The following is a 12,033-nucleotide window of genomic DNA, read 5'->3' as shown; positions in this document are numbered from 1 at the left end:
CATCATCGGAGAGGCTATGGTGTTGATGTACAAGTCCTCCGTGATTGATTCCCCCTCCGGTAGAGCGCCGAAAAAGTCCCCAAGATGGGATCTCACGTGTACAGAAGGTTGCAGTGGTGGAAATAGGGTTTCATGGTGCTCCCGAATGTTTTTGGGGTATATTGGTATACATAGGAGGAAGAAGTACGTCGGTGGAGCTGCGAGGGGCCCACGAGGGTGGGGGCGTGCCTACCCCCCTGGGCGTGCCCTCCTGCCTCGTGGCCTCCTCGCTTCTTTTTTGACGTCCACTCCAAGTCTCATGGATCACGTTTGTTCCAAAAATAACTCTCCCGAAGGTTTCATTCTGTTTGGATTCCGTTTGATATTCCTTTTCTGCGAAACACTGAAATAGGCAAGAAAACAGCAATTTGCACTGGGCCTTTGGTTAGTAGGTTAGTCCCAAAAATAATATAAAAAGGTATATTAAAGCCCATTAAACATCCAAAACAGATAATATAATAGCATGGAACAATAAAAAATTATAGATACGTTGGAGACGTATCAAGATGATCTTAAGAAATTATTATGCAAGTGGAAAGAAAAATCTTTGAATACTAGAATGCAATATGATCCTAAGTTTGCTAATTCACCTATCTTTGTTACTGATATGGATTATGAATTCTCTATCGATCCAGAGTTAATTACTTTGGTTGAATTTGATCCTTTCCATGGTTATGAATCTGAAACTGTTGTGGCACATCTTACTAAACTGAATGACATAGCCACCCTATTTGCTCATGAGGAAAACAATCGCTATTACTATATACTTAAGTTGTTTCCTTTCTCATTAAAGGGTGATACTAAGTTATGGTTTAATTCTCTTGCTCCCGGTTGTGTGCGTAGTCCCCAGGATATGATTTATTACTTCTCTGAAAAATATTTTCCTGCTCATAAGAAACAAGCTGCTTTACAAGAAATATTTAACTTTGTGCAAATTGAAGAAGAGAGTCTCCCACAAGCTTGGGGGGCTTCTCCAAATACTTAATGCTTTGCCTCATCATCCTCTCAAGAAAAATGAAATACTTGATATCTTTTATAATGGACTAACTGATGCTTCTAGGGACCACCTAGATAGTTGTGCTGGTTGTGTTTTCAGGGAATGAACTGTTGAGCAAGCTGAATTGCCATTGAATAATATATTGAGTAATGATAATGATTGGACTCTTCTTGAACCAAATCCTAAGCCAACTCCGAAGAAAATAGGTATTCTGTTTCTTAGTCCTGAAGATATGCAAGAGGCAAAGAAATCTATGAAAGAAAAATGTATTAAAGCTGAAGATGTTAAGAATTTACCACCTATTGAAGAAATACATGGTCTTGATAACCCGACACAGGTAGTAGAGATAAAATCTCTCTATAGATTTGATGAATGAGATATTCCTCATAATAAGTCCGCTAGTCAATGCTTGGATGAGTTTGATAACTTTATTGTTAAACAAGAAAATTGCAATGCTTATGTTAGTAGACAATTGAAACGTAATGCTTATATGTTGACTGCTTGGGTGATTATATGAGTAGAACTATTAATGATCATAAGATTATTAGTAAGCATGATTCCATGGTAAAAACTCAGGTAGAACAAGTTCTCAAAGCTCAGAATGATTTGTTGAATGAGTTGAATAGTAAGAACAATGATCATGCTATTAGGGTTATGACTTGAGGTGGTAAAATGACTCAGGAACCTTTGTATCCTGAGGGCCATCCTAAGAGAATTGATGATGTTCATGTTGATGCTCAACCTAGTGCTAATGTTAATGATGATGTTCATGTTGATGCTCAACCTAGTAATGGTAATGATGTGGAGATTGAACCTGCTGTCGATCTTGATAACCCACAACCTAAGAATAAACGCTATGATAAGAGAGATTTCATTGCTAGGAAACACAGTAAAGAAAGAGAATCATGGGTTCAGAAACCCATGCCCTTTCCTCCTAAACCATCCAAGAAAAAGGATGATGAGGATTTTGAGCGCTTTGTTGAAATTCTTAGACCTGTCTTTTTGCGCATGCGTTTGACTGATATTCTGAAAATGTCTCCTTATGCTAAGTATATGAAGGAAATTGTGACAAATAAAAGAAAGATTCCGTAAGCTGAAATTTCCACCATGCTTCCTAGTCATACTTTTAAGGGTGGATTACCAAAGAAACTAGGAGATCCAGGAATACCAACTATACCATGCTCCATTAAAAAAAACTATGTTCAAACTGCTTTATGTGTGTAACACCCCGGATATAACTTTCCCTATTTGTACTCCAACTCTTGCCATTTCCGGTGTTAAGTTATATTTATTTCTCGGGTTCGGGTTTTGTCTCCGTGTGTTGTTTTCGTTTTCATGCATCTCATATCATGTCATCATGTGCATTGCATTTGCATACGTGTTCATCTCATGCATTCAAGCATTTTCCCCGTTGTCCGTTTTGCATTCCGGCGCTTCGTTCTCCTCCGGTGGCCATTTCTAGCTTTCTTTCGTGTGTGGGGATTAAACAATTCCGGATTGGACCAAGACTTGCCAAGCGGCCTTGGTTTACTACCGGTCGACCGCCTGTCAAGTTTCGTATCAATTGGACTTCGTTTGATACTCCAACGATAAACCAAGGGACCGAAAAGGCCTCGTGTGTGTTGCAGCACAACACCCCTCCAATTTGGCCCAAAACCCACCAATATCTGCTCCATGTCCTAGAGCGTTCGATCACGATCGCGTGGCCGAAAACCTCACCTCATTTGGACTCTCCTAGCTCCACTTATGCCTATATATAGCCCCCACCATTTTCGGATCATCTCTTCCCACGAAACCCTAGGAAAGAAAAAAAAACAGATCTCCGCGCCGAGCCGGACACGTCCGACCCGGCCGGACAAAAATTGCCACCCGCCGCCGCCACGTCAGCACCCGCGGGACCGCTTCGCCACCGACGCCCGACGCCCGAGGCCCGCTAGGCCCGCGGGAAGCCCCCGCGAGCCCATCTCCGCCGCCCGCCGCCGCCTGTCTTCTCCCCCGCGCCAGACCACCGCCCGCGGCCACCATCGCCGGCCGGCGACCGCCGCACCTCGCCGGCGCACGAGCCGCGCCCCGCCGCCGCCTGCCTCGCCGCGGGTCGCCGCCCGAGCCGGCGCCGCCCCCGTCCACCACCGTCGGCGCCTCCGCCCCTCGCCGCCCCGGATCCGGCCGGCCTCGCCCCGGCCCTCTCCTTCCTCTCCGACGACGTTGAACAGCTCCGGCCACCGCGTTGACGAACTCCGGCGTGCATCGGGAAGCGTGCAGATCGGATCTCAGATCTGGGATATTTTGAACCTCGGTTGACTTTTTCCCTCTCCCCCCTAATTTTTATGCCTACTTTGCCCTGCCGTAACTTTGCATCCGTAGCTCCGATTTGGGCATATAATATGTCAAAATGTTCGACTCAACGAGTACATCATTTCATTCCATTGCAACATTTTCATTTGAGCTCATCTTGATTCCCGAAATGCTGTTATAAGGAGGCTTCATGAGTTAATTGTCAGATCTGCTAGTTCATCTTAGACTTTTGTCATTTTTGCCATGATTAATGTGTGCATGCTATGCCTGTGAGTCCTTCATATGTTTTGTTAAGCTTTTTGTCTTCTTTACAGAGGTGCAACCCATGCATTTTTAGGATGTGTGTGGTGACTTGTGAAAGCTTGCAAAGTGAGGCACCCGGGAAATCTGTTTTCAGAGACTTAGTTGTTTTCGCTAAGTCTGGGAGTATTTAGTTCATGATGCCATATGTTCAGCTTGTTTCCTAGTGATCCGTGCCTCTTTTGAGGATGATCAGTTAAGGCGTTTTGTTATTCATGTTATGCTATGACCATCCATGTCTTTGTTTGCAATTATGGAGCACCCTAGCTTGAGTCAATGGAGCTCTACTTTTGTTTCGTGGTGAATCTGGGCAGATCGTCAACTCGTTTGCGATTTTGCCGATGTTATTGTAGTTGATCCGTGCATGCTATGCCATTGTTCTTGCCATGTATAGCTAGAATTTTGTGCCTTCTTAATGGATGTATGCTTGTATTGCCATGACTTGCACCGTAGTGAGTGTATCGAGCTCGTTTACATGCCTTCGTGAGTTATATTTCAGCATGTCTCAGTTTTCACAAAGTCTGAAAACTGGTTGTGTTTTAGCTATGTTCGTGTGCTCGTTTATATATTTTGTGATCTCTTTTGGCCCCAGGTCACTTTGGGACTTTTGTTAAGCTTGTTGAGTATCTCCATGCCATGTTCTTACTTGTCTTAATCAGGTCATGTATCATGTTGTTTTGCTGCTCCGAAGAGGGCTTCGTGATCTGAAATTTCAGACAAGTGTTAATTTCACTAAGTCTGGAATCTGTTTTGCATTTGCGTTTTTGCCATGCTTGTTTGAACCTCATAATGGATGAATTGGCCGTGGCTCAGTGCTAGTCTTTTGTTAAGCATCTTATGTGCATCCCTACCATGTATTTTTTTGTCATGTTTGGTGGCTGTAGCATGTTCATTTCATTGCATTTAGATGCCTACTTGCTGTAAATCGCAGACCGGTGTCATTTTTGAAACGCTTGCCATTTCCAAACCGTAACTCCGATTCCGATGATCTTTATATCGTTTTCAAGCGATTTCATCTCATCTTTACAGTGGCACCCTTGGAATTCCAAGTTGAGGCCAGGTTCATGCATTTCCTGTCATATCTTGCATTTTGCATCCCGCATCGCATCCCGCATAGCATATCATCATTTCATCATATTGCTTGGTCTTGCACGTGGTTGATTGTATCCTTGTTGCTTGTTTGTCTTGTTGGGTAGAGCCCGCTACCGAGGAGCCCGTTGAGTTTGCTTGTGAGGATCCAGTCAACTCTGACAACAGTGCAGGCAAGATGATCATACCCTCGAAATCACTACTATCTTTGCTATGCTAGTTTGCTCGCTCTTTTGCTATGCCAATGCTACGATGCCTACCTTTTGCTTGTCAGCCTCCCAATTGCCATGTCAACCTCTAACCCGCCTTGTCCTAGCAAACCGTTGATTGGCTATGTTACCGCTTTGCTCAGCCCCTCTTATAGCGTTGCTAGTTGCAGGTGAAGATTGGAGGCCGTTCCTTGTTGGAACATCTTTTATTTACTTGTTGGGATATCATTATATTGCTATGTTATCTTAATGCATCTATATACTTGGTAAAGGGTGGAAGGCTTGGCCTCTCGCCCTAGTTTCCGTCATATCGGTGTTATGTTCCCGGATTTTGCGTTCCTTACGCGGTTGGGTCATAATGGGAACCCCTTGATATTTCGCCTTGATTAAAGCTTGTCCAGCAATGCCCAACCTTGGTTTTACCATTTTCCACCTAGCCTTTTTCTTTCCCTTGGGTTCTGCAGACTCAAGGGTCATCTTATTTTAACCCCCCCGGGCCAGTGCTCCTCTGAGTGTTGGTCCACCTGTCAGCTACCGGTGGCCACCAGGGGCAACTCTGGGCTGGCCTACCCGTACCTAGGACAATCTGAGTGTGCCCTGAGAAAGAGATATGTGCAGCTCCTATCGGGATTTGTCGGCACATTCGGGCGGTGTTGCTGGTCTTGTTTTAACCTGTCGAATTGTCTTGTTGTACCGGGTTGCCGAGTCTGATCGGTGTGTCTCGGGTGGAGGTCTATTCCTTCGTTGACCGTGAGAGCTTGTCATGGGCTAAGTTGGGACTCCCCTGCAGGGATTGAACTTTCGAAAGCCGTGCCCGCGGTTATGGGCAGATGGGAATTTGTTAATGTCCGGTTGTAGATAACTTGAACCTTAATTAATTAAAATGAATCAACTGAGTGTGTTACCGTGATGGCCTCTTCTCGGCGGAGTCCGGGAAGTGGACACGGTGTTGGAGTTATGCTTGCGCAGGTTGTTCCTCTAGATTCTCGCTCGTGCTTTGCCTCCTCTTCTCGCTCTCTTTTGCGGATAAGTTAGCCACCATACATGCTAGTCACTTGCTGCAGCTCCACATATACTTGCCTTACCCTTCCTATAAGCTTAAATAGTCTTGATCGCGAGGGTGCGAGATTGCTGAGTCCCCGTGGCTCACAGATACTATAATTCCAGATGCAGGTCCAGGTGATTTCGCTCCAGGTGCCGAGTACGAGCTCAAGTGGGAGTTCGACGAGGACTCTCAGCGTTATTATGTTTCCTTTCCCGACGATCAGTAGTGGTGCCTAGTTGGGGTTCGATTCAGGGCCTTGTCGCATGTTGGGTTTTCTTCTATTTTGGCACCGTAGTCGGGCCATGAGTGTTTGTATGATGGATGTTATTTATGTACTTTGATGTGACGTGGCGAGTGTAAGCCAACTATGTATCTCCCCCTTTTATTATATATTACATGGGATGTTGTAATGATTGCCTGACTTGCGACATTGCTTTCAATGCGGTTATGTCTCTAAGTCGTGCCTCGACACGTGGGAGCTATAGCCGCATCGAGGGCGTTACAAGTTGGTATCAGAGCCTTCCCCGACCTTAGGAGCCCCATTGCTTGATCGTTTTTAGCAGCCGAGTTGTGTCTAGAAAAATGTTTTGAGTCTTTAGGAATTATATACCGGAGAGCTTAGGAATTCGTTTTTACTTCCCAGTCTCCTCATCGCTCTGGTAAGGCATCCTGACGTAGAGTTTTGACTCTTCTCTTCTCAAATTTCACTAAATTTTTTTTTAGGATCACGCGAGTATCTTGGATTTGTTCCGATGGCTTATGATGAGAATACTGTCTTGGTGCCTCCTGTCAGGGGTTTAGTGGAAGTGTCCCGGGGAGTTGAGCTCTGAGGTGTTGTCATCATAATTTTATCGTTGCAATTCTGGAATACTTGAGATATGTTCGCCGACATCGAAAATCTCTTTTATGCAGTTCGTTGGTGAGATAACCTCGACGCCACCCAGTACTGGGGCGGGAGTTCGGGAGTATCGCCATAACTTGTATAACGGATGCTTTTCGAAGGTTGAGGTAGATGGTTTCCGAAGGTTTCTTGGTTATGTGTTGAAGGATGGATACAGCTGGATGTAGGATTTGCTAGTTTGGGTGAGATATTATGCTTCCCCTGTATCCCCAACACCTGATTGCATAACCGGAAAAGGTTCGGGAGTTTCATAGGTGGGAATTCTAGTAGCTCTAGTTCTTCTTCCACGGATATTGGTTTGAGATTGGGATTTCTTACCGATTATTCGTTCTTGATCCGTACCTTGTTGATTTATTTCTCTACCTTAATTCTACGTGGCTTCTCAATTTATGGATATGTGACCATTTGAAGAGGAATGCATTCGTTCATTTTGTTCGGATGTGAAGACTATATGTTGCAATTTTCATTCCGTTGGATTCAGCTTCAATATTTATCTGTCTAATGTGCTAACGGTGGTCAACCTCTTCAGGATGGCTCCCGCTAAGAGCACCAGTCAGAACCAGAATCAAGATCCGCCACCGCCTCCACCTCCTCCAGAGGCATGGCAAGCTGTGATGGCCGCAACCAATGCAAACACTCAGCTGATCATGCAAATTCTTCAAGAGCGCAATCAAGGCAGTCAAGGGAATCAAGGCAGCAATCAGAGTCACTTTGCTACACTCAACCAGTTCCTTGCTAACGGGCCAAAGACTTTCAGCAATTGTGTTGAGGCAACCGATGCTGACGATTGGCTTGTGGATCTGTGTAAGCATTTCGAGTGCAGCAACGTCAGGCCTGAGGACTTTGTCAAGTTCGCTTCCTTCCAACTCAAAGATCAAGCTGCAGAATGGTTCCAGCAGTACAAGGATTCCAGAGGTGGACGTGTTATCACTTGGGATGATTTCCGTCGAGATTTCCGAGCTCATCACATTCCGCAGAGCGTGGTTGAAAGCAAGCGTGAGGAATTCCGCAATCCTGAAGCAAGGCTCTTTGTCTGTCTATGACTACAACAAGTTGTTTCAGAAGCTCGCCCGCTTTGCTAAGCAGGACGTCCCTGATGAGAAGAGCATGATATACCAGTTCAGGGGTGGTCTCAGAGAAGAAATTCAGCTCGCTCTTGTTCTCTTTGAACCCGTGAGATACGATGAGTTCTACAACATGGCATTGAAGCAAGAGGCCGCTCAACTGAGGTGTGATGCTTCCAAGAAGCGAGTCAGAGATGCTACTCCTTCTTCCTCTACTCAAGTGGCCAAGCAGCAGAAGTATTGGCTTCCTCCTCCTCCGTTTCGTCAGCCGTATCAGAAGAGCAAAGGTGGCAGTGGTTCTTCCCACCCACCCAACCCTGGCTTTCAGAACAAGACTTTGTCTCAAGCTCCAAGATCGAGTGCTCCGTATCACCGTCCGCTTTCAGAGGTCACGTGCAACAAGTGCCAATAGAAGGGTCACTATGCCAACAAGTGTCTCAACCAGAGGCGTCTTCCTCCTCCTCCTCCTGTGAGATCGGCAAGTACAGTTGTGGTCAAGCATAACCCCAAGCACGCCAAGGTCAACTTGATGAATGCAGCTCAGGCAGAGGATTCGTCAGATGTCATCATGGGTAACCTTCCTGTTACTGATATTCCAGCTAAAGTTCTTTTTAACACTGGTGCATCACATTGTTTCATCTCAAGACCGTTTACATCTAGGCATGAATTGGTTTCGCAAGTTTTGCCTAGTCCATTAGCAGTTGTCTCTCCCAGTAAGCGCATGCATGCTAACTCCATCATTCCGGATGTTACTATCACCTTGGGTGACTACAAGTTTCTGGCTTCTCCAACGGTTCTTGGTGACTCGGATATTGATCTTATTCTCGGGATGGATTAGCTTTCTAAGCACAAGGCTCAGCTTGATTGTGCAGCCAGGCAGATTCAATTAACTCATTCATCTGAGGATGTAATTGTGTTTGCCGCTCGTGATGATACCATCCGTCTATTTTCTCTCAATGAGAAGGGTGAACTGGATGCTATCTCGCAAATTCCAGTCGTTTGGGAATATCAAGACGTCTTTCCAGAAGAGCTTCCAGGAATGCCTCCGCACCGGCCAGTTGAATTCGTTATTGATCTTGAGCCTGGCACGGAACCAGTGTGTAAGCGTCCTTACAAGCTCGGACCTGAAGAGTTGAAGGAGCTGAAGAAGCAACTCGATATTCAAGAAAGAATGGGTCTCATCCGGCCTAGTTCTTCTCCGTGGGGTTGTGGTGTTCTTTTTGTGAAGAAGAAGGATGGAACGGACCGACTTTGTGTTGATTACCGTCCATTGAACAAGAAGACCATCAAGAACAAATACCCACTTCCCAACATCAACGAGCTGTTCGAACAACTCAAAGGTGCCCAAGTATTCTCCAAGCTTGATCTCCGTATGGGTTATCATCAGATTCGAATCCGTGAGCAAGATATTCCCAAGACGGCTTTCAGGACAAGTTATGGTTCATATGAATACACTGTCATGTCTTTTGGCCTCGTCAACGCTCCTCCGACGTTCTCTCGCATGATGAACTTCATCTTCAGCGCCTACACCAATGACTTCGTTTTGGTCTATCTCAACGACATTCTGGTTTTCTCGAAGAACAAGGAAGATCATGCCAAGCACTTGCGTTTGGTACTCGATAAGTTGAGGGAACACCAGTTCTACGCCAAGTTCTCCAAGTGCGAATTTTGGCTCGATGAGGTTCTTTATCTTGGTCATATCATCTCTGCCAAGGGCATTGCCGTGAATCCTGAGAAGGTGTCTGCAATTGTGAATTGGGAACCTCCTCAGAACGTTAAGCAACTCCGTAGCTTCCTCGGTCTCGCAAGCTATTGCCAAAGATTCGTTGAAAACTTTTCTAAGATCGCGAAGCCTCTCTCAAATCTTCTCCAGAAGCACGTCAAGTACGTTTGGTCTCCGGAGTGTGATATTGCTTTCAACACTTTGAAAGAGAAATTGATCACTGCTGCAGTTCTGACTCCGCCTGATGAATCCAAGTCATACGAGGTCTTTTGTGATGCCTCTCTCCAAGGTCTTGGCGCAGTGTTGATGCAAGAGAAGAAAGTTGTTGCTTATACCTCTCGCCAGTTGAAGCCCAATGAGAAGAACTACCCCACTCATGATCTCGAGTTGGCGGCAGTTGTGCATGCTCTTTTGACTTGGAGACATCTCTTATTGGGAAGAAAAGTGGACATTTTCACTGATCACAAGAGTCTCAAGTACATCTTCACTCAGCCTAATCTCAACCTCAGGCAAACTCGATGGGTCGAAATGATTCAAGAGTATAATCCGAGTATCGAGAATACTCCAGGCAAGGCCAATGTGATTGCTGATGCATTGAGCAGAAAGGCTTATTGCAACAGTCTGATTCTCAAGCCTTATCAACCCGAGCTTTGTGAAGCTTTCCGCAAACTTAATCTGCAAGTTGTTCCTCAAGGTTTCCTCGCCAACCTTCAAGTCTCTCCTACCTTGGAAGACCAGATTCGCCAAGCCCAGCTTCTTGATGCTATGGTGAAAAAGGTGAAGATTGGAATTGCCAAGAGTCAACCCAAGTACAAGTGCTACCGCCTTGATGACAAGGATACTCTCTTCTTTGAGGATCGTATTGTCGTGCCCAAAGGTGAACTTCGTAAAGTGATCATGAACGGGGCTCACAATTCTCTCCTCTCCATCCACCCTGGGAGCACGAAGATGTATCAGGACCTTAAGCAGGCTTATTGGTGGACTCGAATGAAGCGCGAGATTGCTCAATTCGTGAATGAATGTGATGTCTGCAGAAGAGTGAAGGCAGAACACCAAAGGCCAGAGGGTCTCCTCCAACCTCTTGCCATTCCAGAATGGAAGTTTGACCATATTGAGATGGACTTCGTGACTGGGTTTCCAAAGTCCAAGCGTGGCAATGATGCTATATTTGTTGTCATCGACAAACTCACTAAAGTGGCTCACTTTCTGCCTATCAAAGAGTCAATCACTGCAGCTTAATTGGCGGAACTCTATACCTCTCGAATTGTCTCTCTGCACGGTATTCCACAAGTGATCTCTTCAGACCGTGGCAGCATCTTTACCTCCAAGTTTTGGGATTCTTTTCAGAAGGCCATGGGCACCAACATCCGCTTCAGCACAGCTTTCCATCCTCAAACTAGCGGTCAAGTCGAGCGTGTCAATCAGATTCTTGAAGATATGCTCAGGGCTTGTGTTATCTCCTTCGGCATGAAGTGGGAGGATTGTCTTCCATATGCTGAATTCTCCTACAACAACAGTTTTCAAGCAAGTTCGGGCAAGGCCCCATTTGAAATTCTGTATGGAAGGAAGTGCCGTACCCCTCTCAACTGGTCTGAAACCGGTGAACGTCAACTTTTGGGAAATGACTTAATCATAGAGGCAGAGGAAATGTGCAAAGTCATTCGAGATAACCTCAAAGCAGCCCAATCCCGCCAGAAGAGCTACTATGATAGCAAGCATCGTGATTTGGCTTTCGAGATCGGAGATCATGTTTACCTCCGCGTCTCTCCTATGAAAGGTACTCGTCGCTTCGATATCAAAGGGAAGCTTGCCCCCAGATACGTGGGACCTTTCAAGATTGTCAGCAAGAGAGGCGATCTCGCCTATCAACTCGAGCTTCCTTCAAACTTTGCAAATGTTCATGACGTGTTCCATGTCTCTCAGCTTCGAAAGTGCTTCAAGACTCCTGACCGCACCATCAACTTTGAGGACATTGAGCTCCAAAGAGATCTCTCTTATCGTGAGCACCCAGTGGCTATTCTTGAAGAGACTGAATGCAAGACTCGCAACAAGTCAATCAAATTCCTCAAAGTCAAGTGGTCACACCATTCCGACCGTGAAGCTACCTGGGAACGCGAGGATCACCTCCGTACTGAGTACCCGGCGTTCTTTCAGTCCTAGATCTCGGGACGAGATCCTTCCGTAGTGGTGGAGTGTTGTAACACCCCGGATATGACTTTCCCAATATGTACTCCAACTCTTGCCGTTTCCGGCGTTAAGTTATTTTATTTTCTCGGGTTCGGGTTTTTGTCTCCGTGTGTTGTTGTCGTTGTCATGCATCTCATATCATGTCATCATGTGCATTGCATTTGCATACGTGTTCATCTCATGC

The sequence above is a fragment of the Triticum urartu genome, chromosome 3 (genome assembly GCF_003073215.2).
Source record: "Triticum urartu cultivar G1812 chromosome 3, Tu2.1, whole genome shotgun sequence".
Classification (NCBI taxonomy): domain Eukaryota; kingdom Viridiplantae; phylum Streptophyta; class Magnoliopsida; order Poales; family Poaceae; genus Triticum; species Triticum urartu.
The sequence above is the reverse complement of the archived record's forward strand: the minus strand, read 5'-3'. Positions refer to the sequence as shown.